The following is a 20,626-nucleotide window of genomic DNA, read 5'->3' as shown; positions in this document are numbered from 1 at the left end:
GTTTCTCCCCTGCGTCCCTATTTGTACTTTCAGATATCTGCTTTATTTTACTGTTTCCTGACCGCTTTCAGCCATATCAGAACTGCGTTAAGTTACCGCTGATGAAAAAATTTCCTGCTGCTGCTTCATATTAAAAGCCTTCCACTGACAAACTAACGGAAGGCTTTTATTGTGAAGAACTTATAGGAAATTAAATGTGTTTATCCACCGTTTTACAGCCACGACTTTGACCACTAGTCACAGCCATGATGTACACAGCCTGCCGCTTTCGACTCAAGACAAGTCACTTATCAGTTAAAGACACACTTTCAAGCGGGTAGCCCTGTTGTAATGGAGATGTTAATCCCTGCTGTGCTGGGCTGATGCGCTGAGTCGAACCAAGTCAAGCCAAGCCAGCACATGTGTATGGAAATAGCCTACATGTCACCATGGTTAGGTACAGCCTACACAAGGCAGTGAATTGTGCTGTTGCACAAAGAAGCAATTGGAAAAAAAATTAGCCAGAATCTCAAAAGGAGGTTTTTCATAGATAAGAGACACTCGTTCCTAAACACCATTGTTGAAAACATGACCATGGGCTTGTTCTTGAACACATTTCTGACCCATTAGCCACCATCCAAGCACTCACTCTTTTCCTCCTGATCCCAGAACCTTCAGGGCTTCACCCATTTAACACAGGCCATACATACTGTGACTGCACTGTTATTCAGTGACTAACTGAAAGGGTTAAATTTTGAGGGTGACAGCACTCTGAAGCTGGCAAGATACCTATACTGGTGGTGACTCATCACATCAAACAAAGTTGCTGCAAAAACAACTCAGCTTATGAACTTCATAAAACCTGTCATTAAACAAGAGAGTTCATTGCCCAATCAGCATTCATGGGGAAAATATTGGGGTAATAAGCTGTTTCATATTCTTTTGAGTACATTACTAATCACCAAATCAGGTTGGCTTACTCAAAAACACCAGTCCAAAAAAAGCCAAGCATTTGCAGAAATGTTGTTTACTGAGGAAATTTGGATTTAGCAGCAGAGTGTTAATGAGCTTTCACTATGGAAAGTGTGTGTGTGTGTGTGTGTGTGTATCTTTAAAACCTCTCATCACAGTCTGCTCGAGATCAGACGGGTAGAGTAAGTGGAGCTTGAAGAAGTCTATTTCTGTAAAACACACACTTGGTCATGGTCAAGGTCATGGACATGCCATACCACATCTGAGATACTCTCCCATCAGCAGTCTAGATTAAAGCACTCTCTTACACACATACACATAAGATGCTTTAGGAGCAATACTGCAGACAAAAATGTGTCTGTGTGAAGCTCAGCTTCCACGCATTGTGGGATAATGATGTCACATGGTAGAGGATTTGTTTAATTTTGTCTCATCTCTCTTACTTTTATTACAATGGAATCAATGAATTGTTTCATTTAGGAAATCTTATAATTCAACAAATGAGGGAATTAAGAAGTCTCACAAAGTCACTCACAACTAACTTACTCATGTTTAACATGCTGTGCTGGATACTACACATACAAGTTTTACGCAGACAAACCTGTGCAGCCTACAGGCTAAAAGCAGCGGGAAGGAACAGATCGACATTTTGGCAAATACACTTATTCACATTCCTGCTGAGAGATGAGAAGAAGATGAGAAGATCAATATTACTCTCATATCTGGAGGCAGAGAAGGTTAGCCTAGCTTCGTAAAGACAGAGGGAAACTGCTAGCCTGGCTCTGTTGAAAGCTCAAAATAAAAATCAACCTACCAGCATCTCTAAAGCTCGCTAACCTTATATCACTTCTGTTTAATCCGTACAAAAAGTGTGAAAATGACAAATTATAGTTCAGGAAATCACCACTCCTAGCCAAGAAATAATCCAGTATATAACCCCCGTAAAACGGCACCTTGTTGTTTTTTTAAACTTGGATTGTGGAATGTGTTAAATATATATTTAGAGGTGCTGGGAGGCAAAGCTAAGCTACCAGTCTTCTGGCTGGAGCTGCATTGGTAACAGACAGATATTGATCTTCTCATCTAACTCTTTTCAAGGGAGTGAATAAGAGTATCTCCCAAGTATTCCTTTAAGAATAATATATATTAGAGTTCCCACCTACAGTACAGAAAACTAATAGCTGCTGTAATTTTAACACTAGTGCCACCTGAAGGCAATAAGTGGTACTTTTATATAACTATGTGTGTGTGTCTGTGTGTACATGATGACCTAGCTCTTAGACCACAACAAGTAGGAAGACACACCATGATAAAATGTTACAAAAGAAGTTTTATTTTACCAAATTAAACCAAATTAAGTTAAGTTAAGTTAACCAAATATTTACAGTATGAAGTGTGGAAGTCAGTGGTATCAGTAGTGTATGTGATGCATGAGTGGAGAATGTGTGTGTGAGTGTGTGAGTGTTGCAAGGTGCATGAAAGCAAAGCAAAGAACTAAAGCAGCATAACTAAACCAAAGGATGCTTGTGGGAGAGAGCAGAGCAGAGCAGAACTGCAGCAGCAGCAGCAGCAGCAGCAGCAGTAGAGTGGCAGCGAGTCAGAGAGAGAGAGAGCTGCCAACTGCATCCAGGCTTAAATAACCTGGGAACACCCTCAGGTGTTCCAGGTCGCACTAACGATCCACCTGCAGAGTGAGCAGAGAGACAGGTGAATCATACAGCAACACAAGATGACACAGTAGGGGTCATCAAAATGTGTTATTGGGATTTTCCATTTAATGAAACACCTATTAGGTAAAATGAAATGATAAGTAAAACAAAACCCACCAACCTTTAGTAGATATTAAATCAAATGCAAAAAAAAATAAAATAAAACACTTCAAGGTGTGACTGTAAAAAATTTATTTCATTTACTCATTTATTTTTAAAACATCTGTAGTCTGGGTGTAACGTTAAGCTCTTTCAGGCATTTGTCCATCAGACATGAGCCTCAGTAATTAATAATTCACAGTATGCAATTAATTTGGACTGCAGGTCTAAAAGAGCAGGACCGAAACATTTGGGACCGCTGCTTGGTAATTGTATGATATTTTCCTGGCCTGCATAGTTTTTGGTGCTTCACCACCTTCACCACTCAGTGTCCTTGCTAGACATAGGTATGCTTGTATACTGTATAGCATTTGCAGAGTTTATGTGAATTAATGGAGATCTAGGTCTCTTTGCTGACCTGAGGCCATTACAGAGTGCAGCCCATAATAAAAAACGTGGTTAGAGTGCCAGCTAGATCTCCCTATGGTGCGCTGTAGGAACATGGTGGGAATATGGAAAGCCCAGGATTTAGCAGACTGAATTTGAATGAGCCAGCAGGCTACTTTGAACCTTTCAGAGTACCCTTGCTCATTCAGGGTGTGCTGTTGTCTCGTCACCCCCATCATCGATTACCCTCAGGGCAAAAATGAAAAATGGATTCATGCTTGCCTGCAGCCTAGAAAGAATTTCATTGCAGCTATCTCCTCCAGACCAATGTTGCTCACTAATGCAACATGCTACTTCTGAAAATCTGTACATTTCAATGTACATTTCAAAATCAAGTAAGTTATCATATCAGTTTGGCATCTTAGGTGTCAACTAGTTGAAATGTTTATGGATTTTAATTGTAATGTCAATTCTATTGAGAGTAATTGCAGTAATCTTGCCCACTCAGAAAAGGACTCATTCTACTTTTATTTATGATAAAACTGCAAGTGTATTATTTTGATTTACAGTGAGACAGTCTGAAGTTAGAGTAATGAAGGTGCAGTTTTATAGTGAGTCCAGAATAATGATCATGTATGTAACTTCAGTTTGAGATATTGATTTGATGTAAGGCATTAATCTTTGATTTGGGATATATTTCTTTCTTTTCCCCTTTAAATTGAACAACGTCATGCATCACTTATCATGCATGTCAAGCAAGTAGATCACATATGGTCATGTGGGTATTCCGGCTCAACAGAGAAATATCTTTTTTGCATGCTGTCTGTATAACTGTTAAAACTAATATATTGCTGAATAACCGATCCCAAAGGAGCACATATAAAGAGCATAGAACTGGGTCAAAGCAATTCCATTGTTACCATCAAATCTATTAGACACCTGGTCTCCTAGGCTGATGTAGTCTTGCCTACCTGTAATATAGGTCCTGAAACAGTTTAATGCTGTCCCAAAGAGACTAACCTAGTTTTCCAGATGGCCTATTACAATAATATATCTTGGTCTGTAGTGATGAAAGCAGCACTTAAATCCAGCAGAAAAAGGGTAGACAAATTACCTATTGTCATATTCATGTCCTCTCTCCTGGCTTCATGTCTTATAAACTGCAGTTAGTTGTGTATATAACAAAATAATATAAACAAAATCCAGTTATGGAATATCAGTCTAAAGTTGACACAAGCAATTTCCAGTGATATTTTTGCTTTCTTTTATGAAACCTATCATCAATGGAGTGACATTCAGAGAGAAGGTTTCAAAAGTGTTTTGAAGGGTATTTTTCATGATGTTTAGCTGTTAGTTTAGATGGTCATTATAGCTCATACTGTCAGGAGTATGAAAGCATAATTGAAGAAAAAGGTTTACAATTTTTCAAGTCAATATCGTGATGATACTCTTATACTGAACTTGATGGAAAGAAGCAAACAATTCAAATTGTTCATGAATGATCTGCTTTGTTTTACTAAACACTAAACACTTAGCATTCTTGAGCAGTACTCAATTTTATTAATCAGTGGAGCATTAACAGCTTAATCAATACCTCTAAATGGAATTCTAGTTTTTTGGTTTCCAGTAATAGGAATTAATTTTCATTTGTTGTCCTACCAACTGCTGGATTGGATTTCTGTCATCCTTTTATAAGTTTGCATTTCTCCCTTTCCATTCAGCTTTTTAAAAAAATATATCATTTTATACTGCAGTTATTTTGCCACAGATAACTCTCTCTGTAATTTGTACATATCCATGATCACTTGAAGCAAAAGGAACAACTGGCACTGATTTTTGATTTTTATTTTGGCGCAGTTCGGGAGAAAAAAATTGTTGATCCCTTATTTTCATTTTGGCACTATATTCCTCACACCCAGGGAGTTTTACAGATGTTCTAGTCAGAGGACCAGTAGTCATTTGCATGAGAAGCTGGAGTTGCAACAGGGAAAGCATGATAGTCCTGCCAAAGCTCCGACTATTAGGTTTTCACAGTCTGCTCACGAAAATACACCTGATGAAGCTTTGCTGTTACTCCTCAACAGAACCAACAAGGACTCATTCTCTGCGCACTATGCATCACTGAAACCTGGACATTGCATTATATCTGCCTTTCTTTCTACTCTATGGAGCAGATTGCGTATCGGAGCTGGTGTATCAGGGAAATTAAGGGAGACAGAATCAGCTTTGATATCAGTGAAGGTTGGTGTATTGATGTCATGGTGTTAAAGAAAATCTGTTGCCCTCACCTCCAAGCTCTTTTCATTAACGGTAAGCCATTTCATTCACCACAGGAGTTTTCCTCCTTTATTCTTGCCAGTGTTTACATCCCGCCTCAAGCCTGTATGAGCGAGACGCTGCAGCGCTTGGCTGACCAGATAACCAGTATGGAGCAAGAACACCCAGACTCCCTTCTCATTATTCTGGGGGATTTTAACAGAGCAAACCTCAGTCATGAACTGCACAAATACAGACAGTGTATTAAGTATCCCACCAGGCACAGAAACACAGTCACACAGTCTTAAAGGATGCTTACTGCTTTGTCCAACATGCAGCTTTTGGATACTCTGATCATTCATCTTCTCCCAATTTACAGCCAGAAACAAAATTCACAAAGCCTGTGCAAACACTGTTGGAAGATAGGCCGATGATCTGATTGAGCTTACTGGCACTGTTACATTGTGAGGTGCCAGTGCAGATTGAGAGCATGTGTTATCATGTACAAAGATAAATGAAATGCAACAATATGAAATTGTTCTATAGTCAAAGTCAAGCAGCTTCATCAGGCCAAGGACTAAATCAGTGGAAAAGAAATCAGAGCAAATAAAAGAAGCTACACTGAAAAACTAAAAAAATAAAGCTTACATCAATCCCTGGCCCCAACACACTCACTAAACAAGCTCCAACTGATTCCATTCCCCTGCCGTTCCTGCCATTTAACCTGCATGCTGCATCAGTGAGGAAGATGTCAACTCAGACAAAAGACCAGCAGTGCGGTTACATGCCCTTAAGTAAGCTGGTTACATTTGACTTTCTCCAGTAAGCTGATTTCTTAAATATCATGTAAATGAGAAACCTGGTTACCATAATAGGAGAAGGGGATTAGGGGACTGATTTCCCCAGGTAGATTTGTCCTGGAGAATGTCGATTTCTTGGCCATGTACATGCTTAACTGAGTTTCTAATCAGCTTTTTACAAACAGGGAAAGTATCAGTGGAGTGGCTAGATGAAAGGAGAGATTGTTGAACAAACCCATTCATCCTCACATTTATAGTAATTCCATCCAAAGTGTGACTGTAATTGAAACCAACACAAAGTAGCCTGTAGAAGTCTAAACAAGTCAGTTTCCACCCCTGAACATTTGACTGTTTGCTATTTTCAGACACATTCATGCTGTAAGGAAAAGCTCTGCTCTGTTTGTCTGTTTGTCCTCTCCTCTCACACCAACACAAGTCAAAAGTCTGGAAGCAGCGTCCATTAAAATCGGTAAGCCATGGTCCCAAACTAAGTTAGGAGGTAGGGAAGAAATTTGATTACTGACCTGCTGCATGTACTGCATGCACGTGGAATTTACAGTAACCTGATTACTATAGTGCATTTAAACACTTCCGCAGCTACCCAGGTAACCTGGTTTCTTTCAGTAACCTGGTTACTTAAGAGCATGTAAACGCAATTCAGGGAAGCCGCAGACCCACATGGCGTCTCATGCTTCTGTCTAAAGGCCTGTGGTGACCAACTGGCTTCTGTCATCACACAGATCATCAACAGATTACTCAGTCTGTGTGAAATTCTCAGCTGCTTCAAATGCTGGTCCTCATAAACTTTGCATCACAGCAATAATGACTACAGGCCTATACATCTGTGGTCCCAAAGATCTTTGGAAAAAAAAAATGGTGTCGGGCCTCCTAAAGCACATCACAGACCCCCTGCTGAACCCCCTGCAGTTTGCCTACTGGGCAAACATGTCGGTTAATGAAGCAGTCGTTATGGCACTGCACTGTCTCCTGCAACATCTTTAATGCCTGGAGAGTAACTGTATGCAAGGATCCTTGCCCTGGAATTCATCTGCTCAAAACTCACTCAACTCAAACACAGTATTCCAGCAAGACCAGTGGATCACCAATGTCCCAAAAGACAGGACTCAACAGTAGAGGCAGTTCTGGCAATTCTCAGGGATGTGTGTTCTCCTCACTGCTGTTTTCCCTCTGCACAAATCACTGCACCTACAGGGACAATGGCCTTATGTGAGACTCAGCTCCCCATACCACCTCCTTCACCATACTCAACAACACTGCCATGGGAACATTCAGGTTGAGACCAAGCTGCGTAAAAAGGACCAAGCAGGGTCTACTTCCTGGGCCAGCTGAGGAAGTTCAACTTGCTACAGGAGCTGTTGCCTCAATTCTACACACTAATAATGGATGTGTTCCATCAGTCCGATTTGGTTTAGCAACAAAACAGGACAAGAACAGTCTTCTACAGGCAGTCTAAACTGCCGAAAAAACCACTCAAGCTGAAACATTGTTGATGCCAGCATGAACAGCAACAGTACTGTACTATTGTACTGTATAGTACTGTACTGTTGTTCGTGCTGGCATCAACAATGTTTCAGCTCAAGTAGGAACTGAATTAGCAAAGGAACAATTCAACTCAATTGCTCAGTCTTCAGCGACACTGAAACGCAATGTTGTTTTTTCTGGTCCCATACCGTATCTCCGGAAATTTTCAGCCGCCTGTATGCCCTGGATTATTGGCTGTGTAAATGGTTCAACATCAACAGCTTTGGATATGTTCAGAACTTTGATTTCTTCTGGCTGCAGGATGCCTTCTATTGTCCTGATGGTTTGCACCCAAGTAGACTAGGGGCCCGAATACTTTCTACAAACAACTGTGACATCATCACCTGCAATTCCTGTCGCTCCCAGTAACAGAGTCCCCTGCTGGAAATCCAACTGTACAGTAAATGCTAATAATCTGGTCCCTGTCAAACTTGCTACCTCGCCTCATGGCCTCTATGGCCAGTCCTGCTCCATTTCCCAACTCAGTAGTGTTTGAGTTGTTGAATGCCAGATCACTGACAAATAAATCATTTTTCTGCAATGATTTCGTAGTATCAAAGCCGTTAGATCTATTCATGCATACTGAGACTTAGTTAAGTCCAGGTGACTGTGTTGCACTGAATGATGCATGTCCTCGTGGTTTTAATTATTTTCAGCAGCCTTTGATTTCATGTTGTGAAGATGGACTGGCTGTGATACACACAGAGAATTTAAATGTTCCCCTTACTCACTTGGAAACTTTTCCTCATTTGAATCACTTGGTTTTATGATAAATTGCAAGGCCCCTTTACTTAGTGTTTTAATCTACAGACACCCAAAATCTAACTGGTTTTATTCAGGATTTTTTTGATCTTTTAGCTTTTATTATGCCTCGCTTTGACAGAGTCCTGATTTTAGGTGATTTAAACATACATGTATGCTGCTCCCTTGGTTCCTCTTGTACTATGGATTTTATAGACATTGTGCATTCTTTTAATCTCGCTCAGTCAGTTGAGGGTCCCATTCACTTAAAGGGACACACCCTGGATATTGTTCTGTCCTCTGGTTTTATTCTTGATAGTGTTTGTCTCTGTGTGGCTAGTTTTTGTGTGTCTGACCACAAAGCTATTATTTTTAAGTCCCTCTTTCCACTTCCTGCTCCCACAGTGGCTACTTAGGTTTCCTCTCATGTCCGCAATACAAACTCTGCTTACAGATTTTATAAGGCCTTCACCACTGCATCTACACATTGCAATAACCAAAAATCAAATTTGTCTACAAAAGAATTACTAAACAACTTCAATAATACACATAAAGCTGTACTTGGCTCCATAGCACCTGTAAAAATCCAGAAAGTCAAATCAACTTGCAGCACGCCTTGGGTATATAACAATACCAGAGAAATAAAGACAAAATGCAGACAAGCTGAGTGGAAATGGAAAAAGAACAGTCTGGCATTGTCATATCAAATTATGAAAGAACTAATGTTTACCTATGAAAAATCAGTAAAAGACGCAAGGTCCTTCTATTTCTACAGCATCATAACAACAAAACGCCATAACCCCAGAATTCTTTCCAAAACCACTGTAATTACAACAACAAAACTGAAGCCACCCACATGATCTGTGAGCAATTTTTTATCCTTCTTCACAAACAAAATAAATGAAATAAAACTCCAGATTGGTCATGTAACCGGTGACTCTCTCCTTCTCCACACTCCATGTCCTCTGCCTTGCTCAATAATGTTGGGTCCCTTTCATTATACACTTTAAAGTATACAATGGCTAAATTAAAGCCTTCATCAAGTCATTCAGATATTATGCCCGCCAGATTTCTCAAACGGGTTTTTAACAATGTGGTCCCACTTTTTTATCTATGGTAAATAGCTATCTGTTTACTAGCTATGTTCCCTCCTGCCTTAAGCATGCAGTAGTGCACCCACTGCTCATAAAACCTAACCTCAGCCCTACAGAATTAAAAAAAATTTAGACCAATTTCTAAATGACCATTTTTAAAAAGAAGATTGTCCACTTAGAGTTGATTTCTTTTATGAATAATTATGACACTTTTAACAAATTTCATTCAGGTTTCTGTGCATGTCATAGCACTGAAACTGTTCTAATCAAAGTGACAAATGACTTTTACTTACAGCTGATGCTGGTGATTGTTCAATTTTAATTCTTGATTTGAGCTCTGCATTTGACACTGTGGATCACTCCATCCTATTCTATTACCTTGAAAAGTGGGTTGGCATTAGAATAAGGAATCTTTAGGGAACTCATCATTAGATTCAGCATCGATTCTCAATTCAAAATTGATTCTCGACTGAATGAGAAGAAAAGGCGGCACAATTTTCAGTCTCTTGCTCCAGTATACTGTGTGCCAAACCATTCACTGGTGTCCTTATTCCACTGAAATACAATATGAAACATAACTGGCATATAAGGACCACAGCCTTTTTATTTTAAAAAGTTAACTGCTTTTATTAATTTATTAATTATTTAATTAATTAATTTGAAAGCATCTTACAATCTCCTGCCTGTATGAGAATGAAAAAATAAGTGAAAGTGGAGCCTCTCTGCTGCACCGTTAGCTCCAGGGAAAGCCATGAGTGATGGCGTAGAAAGTTGACAATATACTGAACGTTCATCTCACAAAGATGATTATTTAGACAATAAATCAAAACATGCTTGCAACTGCTGCCTTTTTTGAAGATGAACTGCAAGATAACTCTTGCGTGTGCGCTTTGTAGACTGTCCGGATGCTGCACTGCCCTTGCTGTTGAATTCTGCCTTTTGTCTTTCCGTCAATATCATGTTATTAACCAACATTTGGAAAATCAATTTTTGACATTTGTGAATCAATGTAGAATCGTCCATGTCCGCACCACATTTAAGAATCAATTTTTTTCCCCCCATCCCTCGTTGGCATTAGGGACATTGCTCTAGACTGGTTTAAATCCTATCAAACAGAACTTTATCAGTAGTTATGGGAGATGCCTCTTCCTCTGTGGCCCCTCTGACCTGTGGTGTTCCCCAAGGCTCCATCCTTGGCCGCTTGTTATTCTGTATATACAGTTAATGCTGCCACTAGGACATATACATAAACACAAAATCCAGTACCATTTTTATGCAATGACACACAAATTTATGTTCCATTTAAAACCAGTGATGAAGGCGATTTTGATCATATTTTATCATGTCTGGCAGAAATAAAGTAATGGATGTCCTAAAACCTTCTCCAGCTAAACAAAAACAAATCAGAAATAATTCTCTTCAGTCCCCCAAAATCCTTCCCTATTTTACAGAGATATCTTGGATCCCTGTCTAAAAATATCAAACCTGCAGCCAGAAACCTGGGTGTAATATTTGACAGTGACCTTTCATTTAAAAAACAAATTACAAACATTATTCAATCATGTTTTTTATCAATTAAGGAGCATCTCAAAACTCAGGTCTTTTCTCTCTCGGTTTGATCTCAAGAAGGTCAGCCATTCTTTTATTTCACCTTGGTTAGATTATGATAATTCATTTTATTCAGGGTTAAGCCAAAAAACAAACTCACACCTTCAGCTGGTATAAAACGCAGCTGCTTCGCTTTTAACAAATACTAGAAAAAAAGATCACATCAGCCCTGTTTTAGCCTCTCCTCACTGGTTACCAGTAAGGTTTAGAATTGATTTGAAGATTTTACTGATCATATTTAAAGCACCTCATGGTTCAGCTCCCAGCTACATTGTTGGATTGCTGCTCCCTTATGAGCCAGAGCATGGCCTCAGATCCTCGGGCAGGGATATGCTGGCTGTTCCCGGCTTAAGACTAACGATGACCAGGCTTTTGCAGTCAGGGCTCCTCAGCTCTGGAACTCCCTGCCTGAGAATCTGAAGCTTGCAGGATCAGTGACATCAATTAAATCACTTCTCAAAATCTCTTCTAAAAAAGCCTTGTATTAACTATAGCACACTGTTTTATTTTTCAACATGTCTTACCTGTTTTATTATTTCTTTTGTTCTTTTTTTCTTTTTTATCTTTATTGTTGGGGATTTAATTCCATTTTTAATTTTGTATTATTTTAATTGACTGATTTTACTTGCATCAGTCCTGAAGTGTTTTAATCCTGGTTCAACCATGTAAAGCACTTCATAAGTTTGTTTTGAGAAGTGCTGTATAAATAAAGTTTATTATTAATATTGTATTATATCTATCTAAAAACAAAAATGCTAATATAGTTAATCAACTGTTTAATAAGCCAGCTGTAGAAGACGTGAACTGAAAATAAGCCTCATTAAATTCCTTTAAAACAACAACTTTAGCCTGAGGCAGTGGGTGAGATCCAAAAGTAGATGAAAATGTTATGGATTGTGTCCTTGTTTTTCTGACAGTTTATGTCATTTCCCATAGCAAGAAATGCAAACCACATGCTGTAACATCAGACTTCAGAGCAGCAGTGATAATGTTATTTCTTCACATCAGATTTGGCTTAGGGATGGCAAACTGCTACTGGTGTTTAAACAAAATTGATCTATGCAATTGCACAACTAGTGTACACAGGAAGGGAGATAGGTAAACAAGTGATAAACTAAACTGAAACTTATTTGGTCGTATATTTATAGGCTCTCATATTTTCATATATGAATTTCCATCCTGCACTCATCCTGTGATGATGACTGGGTAAATGGATATGATTGCATGTCTGTTGCAGTACTCTAATTCACATCACTGTGCACCAAGACAAGTGGGCACAGAAACAGTTTTGTTCCATGCATCATCACAGTAATGAACAGATAACTCAGATACATGTCATCTCAGAAAAACTTTAATGGCATGTACCTCATGCATAACATTCAACTTGCTGTGCAGCTGTAAGATCATATAGGCTTATAACAACGGTTTCATACATACACATTATTGGCACATTATTGATTATGCATTATTATTTATTCAAACCTCCTGTGCACTGTCATGCACTCTTGTACTTCCTGTATATACAGTACAGTTACCAACCAGACCAGCACTCTGTATACAGTAAATGTTTGTTTGGCTGTGTGGCTCTCTGTACATTTGTTTTTGTCACTGCATTGGGCACAAGGAGAGGCACTGATGACTGAAGTCAAATTCCTGCAAGCAAGCTGCAAGCATACTTGGCCAATGAACTCTCCTGATTCTTTTTGGTCATTAGCATATGGAATAAACGAAGAGTAAAATGGTGCAAAAAAACTGGGATTGTTTCCCTATTACATTTTAGCACCACCAAATAACATCCAACAGTGTCATTTCTCCCTTCAAGTATTTAACGATTCTCTTTTTACTGAGGATGCCCAGAGTCATATCATCATATGTTTGTGATGGTCGCCAGCAGTGCGAGAGGGGGGAACAGTGTAATAAGACCCATGTGTCCTGACTGCTTTGCCTGGAAGTTGTCCTCTATCTGACGAGTGCCTCGTTGTGATCTAACGCTCCTCGGCTGACTGCCTCATTAAAGATACACTTACAGCTACCACTGAGAGGAAATGCTTTTGTTTCTTCTCTACAGTATTTTCTCCTGTTTTCTCGTGCAGTGTTCACCACTTAATACATTGACCAACTTTTTTTTTTGTTTATTTTTGCCATTTTGCCTGTATTTTATAGTAGAGATACAGACCTGCATCAAACATGCCAGCTATAGTAGTTATAGGGTATTCATCTTTACCATTTGGCACCCCGCATACTACTCACCTTTAACGAGTGGGGCATATGCAAGTGCTATAATTGAGCTCTTAGCCAACGCTGAGTATTCTAAGCTCATGTGATTATAGGGAGGTGAGACACAAAGAATAAGACATTTACATGTTTGTATGTGTTTATGCAAAAGTTAGATTGTAGATGGGATGACTATAATTTGGAAATGGGCGTTTGACAGGCTTGGCTGTCTGTGTCTGTCCTAAATGAGTGAGGCCCTCTTCACATACGCACAAATACACATGGTGTAAAACCCTGAGGTATACTGTGTAATTGCCAAGCATGTCTGTTGTCTTTCTTTTGCTCCTCTATTCCCTCCATCTCTCCCCTACTATACCACTCTCCCCTAGTATCTTTATCTCTTTTCTGCGGTGGGAGTCCTACCCATGTTTCTCAGATCAATGTGAAACAGCACCATGTCCGTGGCAATTAACTCCCCAGCCTGTAGAACTACTCAGAGCTTAAAGAAGCAGAGGAGCCACACACAGCAGGGTAGCCCATTCATCTTCAGTCTGAAAGAGACCACACTGTCCACAAACAGAAACAGAAAACACATACTATGGGGCTGAGACCACAGAACGGATCAAAAGCAGCTGAAAATACTTAAATAGAGCATTTATTTACTTTAATCAAATAATATTCTCTGTGATATGTAAAGCTAGCCTGTTGATGAACATGTTATTTTGTTGACAGTATCCTGAGAGAAAAAGGTCAGGCTGTTGAAGGCTTACAGCCCAGTAGTGTTGAACTAAAAAAAAAAAATAATGCATTGATTTAGCTGCCATTAGAAACTCTTTGAGCCGCCAGTTTCAATGTGGTTCATACTTGTTTGTCTCTCTACCACATCTTCTGATTCAACATATAATATATATATATATATATATATATATATATAAATAAAATATTTTTAAAAAGATAATACGTTATTGATCACAATCAGAGAAATTCATAGGGTACAGCAGTACAAGAAACAGTCTGAAGAGGTAGGAAACAAATAAAGAACAAATCTAAATAACAAGAAAATTAAGTAAATGACCTTCAAAACCTATATACATTTAATACATTACAGTACTCTAAGTTGATAAATGTCAAAACTAGTTTACTAGTGGACCCAAGTGCAAAACACAGACTCAGAGGCGGATGATGTTTAACAGATGACTGGGGATGGCTGAAGGAGACAGGCGGAATGGAGATGGCAAGGCGGCGTGGTGGCTGATGGGAGGTAGCGAGGGAGAATGAACATGCAGACAGGTGAGCAGACAGGCAGGCTGGTAGGCAGGGATCCTGAAGCACAGGAAATAAACAGGCATTAATCCAGTTGCAAAACATGAGGATCTGAGAAAATATCAAAATGCAAAGAGAGCGTAGCTACCACCAAGGGCAGAAACAACAGTTTGGTGATGAGTGGGAGAAACGCCAGGGTAGATATCCTGGAGAGGTGATTAGCTGATGTGTGTTGGCTAACAGGTGTGTTGGCCGAGGAGGCGATGCACTGATTGCAGGCAGGTGTGTAGAAACCAGGTCAGCAGCAGGAGTGCACACACACAAACAAACACAAAGAGAGACAAAAACGGGGAAAAGAAACAGGAAGAATGGGAAAACACAGGAAAACATAAGGAGAGACAAGGGCACGGCCATGACAGATAAAACATGTAGTAATGCAGCCATATTGTACCAAGTTCATCTTACACAACCAACTCTTTATCGTTTATTCTTCTTAATCTTTTTCTTTCCCACGGACCCATGCATAAACACATCCTTACACACATTTATCCTCCACTACTTGCCTCTACCACAATGCAGCATCCTGAGGCTTGTATTTATATTCTTGTCACGCAGTAGAAAATCTAAAGAGGACTGTATCTACAAAAGAGAACACAAATCAAAGCACATCACAATTCCTGTGAGGATGACGGCCCATTTTGCCTTTCTGTTTGTATTTTTTCCCATTATTTTGACTGTGGACACTTAGTTTTGGGCAATTTAAATAAGTCAGGGAAGGTCGACATGGCCAAGAAAGAGCCACGGGTTTAAATAAACATTCAGTCATACTCATGGGACTATTTATAAGCCTCCTCTCTGTCTGTTCCACCTTTATTGTGCAGTCCAAGATGGATTCGTGTCACAAAGCATACCCATTCCACAAGATAGAGGGGTAAAAAAACACAGCTAAAACAATTGCAGTAGACGTGCCTTGACCCTGTCAAAGGTTCATCTGTGAAAATCTACCGAACACTCCAATCATGTGTTGCTGCATCTTCTCCTAGCTTGGCAGCAGTACCACTGACAGCAGCAAGGTTAAGGGTCAGTACCTTTCACCACTCACAGGTTAGTGGAGTGAGGGGGATGGAGTGCTGATCGATTGTTCTCCAGGAGATTTATTGCTCCAGTCTTTAATAGATAGGTGATGCTTCTGCCTCATTTATAGGCAAGGCCTTCAGCTATACAGTTTGCCAATGTCCATGCTCATACAATGGAGTGGAAATCTACTATATATTGGGATATTAAGAGAGTTGGACAGAGAAGACAGGTGGACAAATGGGAAAGATGATGAGTGCAGAATAATTGGTGAGGTGGCCTGAAAAGGAAACAGATGAGCCACGTTTGGAAGGATTTGTAAGTGATTAAGCGGGTATATTCTGGAGTAAGAGAAGGAGACAGCAGTGGTTACGGAGGAAGAAAATCCAATAGACTGTTAAAAAGGAAGAGATACATAAGTGGAAGTATGGAGTGAAAGAGAGAAGATATACTAGACTTTTTTTTTCATACTGAATTTTTGAAACATATGACTCTTTCACTATCTGATAAATAGTGTTTTTAATTTACAGCACATGACTGTATGAATGCATATAGGTATTCCTGCCATCAGTATCATTTTACATGCACATGTGCATGTACATGCATAAATACAAAAAACTAAGCTTAAGTTTATACCGACTTTCCTATCCACTATGTGCATACGTGGCTGATTTGAAACTGGTGCAGAGTCAATAAGGGCTTCAACCTTGCACGAAGGTCACAGCTTAGAGAAACTCTCCAGAAGGCTCTACACAATCTTCCCCTGAACTCTCTCTGTTCCTGTTAGAGGGAATAAATAGTCTCATTATTCTGCCAGACACTCACCATCCATCCCAGTGTGTCGCTTCCATTGTTTCTAAAATAAACTCCTATTTTTTTTACTCCCTTTGCTGTGAAAACTCTTCATTCTGTCTGCTTCTTGCAATAGTCCCTATAACCATATTGTAATTATTGGACATTTTAAATTATTATCACAAAATAATTTGTCATTACATTTAAAAGCCTGTGAGTTGTTTATAGCAGGTGACATCAGATCCGCCAGATTCCACTAGAGAGAGAATTTGTCAGTTTACATAGCCTAGAACATATCAGTATGCTCTATTAACACAACTATATGGTAGTTAGCTGGTACCCTTTTTATGACTCATTCACTGCTCACGTCTTCATGTCACCTTTGTACTCACAAAGCTTTGATAGAATTACTCTTGATGTACACAACATTATCTTATACTGTATAAGAAGCGAGATGCATTTCAAGCTGATGTCTAAAAGGTTGCCAAGATGCTGTGTAGCAGCCAATGTTTATTCCACTATCTCGTACAAGGAGAAGCAAACACGTTCACACTCAGAATTAATAGTTCCCTGTAAGGTAAAGTTTTAACACCTGTAATGTCATTGTAAAATACAAAGACATTGATGAAAGTATTAAAAAAACAAACAGCAAAATGTTACCACTATATCAATCCAACAGTATTTCACTAGTGATTCCATTTTTACATTTGCAAGTACATGGTTAACCATTATTTGGATGAATAATATGCACGCAGTATATAATTGCACTCTTGATGTAGGGAAATGCCTGCATAAATACATACCACCAACAAGTGCAAATGATTGACAAATAATCGTCCGCATGTTCTTTCCATTACACATTTGCGGTCTTTTTTTTTTTTTTCTTTACATTTGTTGGTAAAATAGCCTCCACATTTTTGCCCACACTCACTTCTTAGTTGACTGAACTGGATGAATAGCATTTTTAAGCCACTTAACTCTACAGAGCCATAATGTATTCATTCTATTTTCCAGTCCACAATTATACTATATCCATAATACAACTTAATGTCACTGTGAATAATGTAGTTTTATTTTTAGTAACGCTATAATTCCATATGTGCAAAATCCTCTCAACAAAGTTACAACACATTGTAATAAAGCAAAACAATGCTTATTGTGGTCACCTGGAGATGACCCTAACATCAGAAAAACATTTTTTTTAGTGACTTGTGCAGCTCTTTACAGTCAGCGTTTGCCCACACATCATGCTCATGTGTCTCATGCTACCTGTTGGCTTTCTACCCTGCAGTTTTCCTCCCTCCAGCCGTACCCACTGATGATTATAATCCAGAAAACCATTTCATAGGGTAGTACAACCGCAGCAGTTTGCTAACACTATGTTTAATTTCTCACTATGACACAGTGTACAATTTTAAGAGTGTTTCACCAAGAGTGTTTCATACTCTTGCTGACATAATAATTGGCTCCACATGAAAAGGGCTTTATGAAGCTTATGTATTACAGTGGCCTCTGACTATTCACTTAATACTTGGAAAAACGAGCAAAATCCTTGGAGAGGTACAATACTATGCACTATAAATGCATACACTAGATAAATGATGTCTCTAAGGTCAGTGACAAGTGTCTCTCAATGTGGTTGTGTGGGAGCTACACATCTTCACATTCTGTATGCTCATTGAACTGACTTACAGTAATAACTGTGAAACAAGTTGTTCCTTTCATTTTTATAAATGGCTTCACATATGCTTGGTGATATACTCTGCCTGCATATTTTAATGCAGACAGATGCAGATTTAATTCACATTTTCAAATATGTATAAGTATGTGTTACTCTGGTACTGCATCTCGAGGGCAAAAGCTGCAGAAATCTCTTACTCTGCTAGGAAACCTTATTAACGACTACTAACTGCTGCAATATATGGCATTTCAGACTATATGCAAGTGTGCATACATGCGTAGCTGTGCATTTAATGCATTTAATGTGCTTATTAAAGTCGTAGCACAAGTTGCAGAAGTGAAAAGATACCAGGGGAACTGATTGGGATAAGTGTGGAACCCAGCTGTCAGGAAATACAGGAATATATGATATGATACCATATCCCGCATGACAAAGAGAAATATAAACTACAATCCCCTGCAATCTATTATTTAGAGCACATGTAAGTGTTTTCAGTTAAAGCTCCTCCAATACTGCATTCATATCCAATCAATTATTCAAGAGTGTGATTCCTCCTCAGTGAGTCCGACAAAATGATGTTGGCTGTCCAGGGATCCAGTCAGCCAGCCAGCTGAGGCCTTGCCAATCAGCCATGATGCTGACACAATGATGCCTCAGCCTCCAGCTCTGCCTCTGCTTCCTTCAGGAGGGTGCTGTCTCTGATTGGTGCGGCTGTACCCTGGCAGACACTCTATTTGTACTAGATTGCACTGCTGGAGTGGAGATAGCTGCAATTTGCAGCAATTCGCCAGTAATTTCGATATGTATGAGGACCCGAGCAATTCGTAGCCCTCTCCACAAGGCCCAGGTACTTTATTTGATGCCTCTCATCACCAGCCTACAGGTATATTCCTCTACTTCTCTGCTTGTGCTGGTACCAAAGTCTGGTTTGGCTTATGCTGCAGAAAACACTCTTAGAAAAGGGAAAGGGATTTTATTTTACAGGAGATATAAAAATTTATGAGAAGAATCTACTTATAAAGGAATATTGAACAAGCACAGATGGGGTGATTGAAAATTTGATTGAGGAATGAGTGAATGGATCTGCTAATGACGGTGACAGAAAAGTCTTTACAAAGTATTTCGCTTCCCTACTTTTAGCCACATAATTCCCTTTCTATTTTGTTTCATGTAATAAATTATTTCTGTCATTTGCCTGGGTTTTCTTAGGGGCTTTCAATTAAAAAATACATAACACTTTTTCTGTACTTTGTACTAAACCGCAGCACATTGTTCATGCCCGGTCAGACGATATACAACAGAACAACATATAGATTAACAATTCATAATTTCTAACATTGCCTCAACTCCTCTGAGCTAAGATAAGCCCACATTACTGCATCTCTGCTCTGTGTTGCTGCATTGTAAATGGGTGGGATGAGGCCATGGTAACTGTGAAAAACATGTTTCTCTTGCTGAATTAAACATGCGTCTGACACCCCGGTGCTACTTTACGCTGTTTGTAAGGGTTACTTGCTCTCTTGGAAGCTCTCAGTAGGCTTTCTCATTATTCATCTCTTTAGCTCAATCTTGGCAACATGTAGCATTACTTGGTTCCACCATTTTTTAGAAAATTTTGATCCTTGCTGGCAAAGGCATCGTGCCCATTCAACTTGAGGGGACACGTGCCCCCTCAAATATTTGAGATTGGATAGTTTTAGAAATTGTTAAATTCTATTTTCACGATACATATTTTTAAGTAGTGTTACCAATATAGTGTATAAACAGAACCTTTAGCATCAGAGGTTTTAAAGGTCCAGTATGTAGGATTTAGTGGCATCTAGTGGTGAGGTTGCAGATTGCAACCAACTGTACACCAGTCCCCTCACCCTCCCCTTCCAAGCATGGAGGAGAACCTACGGTGGCCGCGAAACTTGCGAAAAACATGGAAGGCCCTCTCTAGAGCCAGTGTTTGGTTTGTCCGTTCTGGGCTACTGTAGAAACATGATGGTAATGAAAACACAATGGTTCTTATTTTCAGGTGATTATACACTAAGATGATTCATTTTAAAAAGCAACATTTGTGAGCTCTCTTTACCTTAATGTTAAATAACCAATGGTGTTGACTTGCTAACCAGCTAACATTACCTTACCATTAGAGTTTAAATCCTTTTAGCAGTTAGCAATACTCCTGTATTGCAATACTACAACACTTAATTTGGAAAAAAGGGATTTAAAAAAGGGGAAAAAAAGGGGTTATTGAAGTATCACTTTTCGGTGTTGCACTTTTTAGACGGTCCCTGAACACTTGCCTCACAGCTAGCTGTACACAGAGACCAATGTTATATTTGTCCAGCTCTGAGGACGCCTCGTTTTGGTGAAAATAAGGTTGTAGCTCATTGCCTACCTTACTACGGAAGGAAAGAGGCGTCATTT

General features: G+C 39.3%; 1 protein-coding gene and 1 long non-coding RNA gene across 3 annotated transcripts in view; one reads left to right on the top strand and one right to left on the bottom strand.

The window, feature by feature from the left end:
• Positions 1-20,626, top strand: part of fibcd1b (fibrinogen C domain containing 1b) — a 118,149-nt gene that overhangs the window by 75,181 nt on the left and 22,342 nt on the right. The gene's annotated exons all lie outside the window — the stretch shown is intronic.
• On the bottom strand, positions 14,523-15,093 carry LOC137170967 (uncharacterized). The gene is made up of 2 exons (XR_010924694.1): positions 14,813-15,093; positions 14,523-14,724 (listed from the first exon to the last, which is right to left on the bottom strand). It is a non-coding gene; the product is annotated as an uncharacterized lncRNA (long non-coding RNA).

The sequence above is a fragment of the Thunnus thynnus genome, chromosome 19 (genome assembly GCF_963924715.1).
Source record: "Thunnus thynnus chromosome 19, fThuThy2.1, whole genome shotgun sequence".
NCBI classification, from domain to species: Eukaryota; Metazoa; Chordata; class Actinopteri; order Scombriformes; family Scombridae; genus Thunnus; species Thunnus thynnus.
The sequence above is the reverse complement of the archived record's forward strand: the minus strand, read 5'-3'. Positions and strand labels throughout refer to the sequence as shown.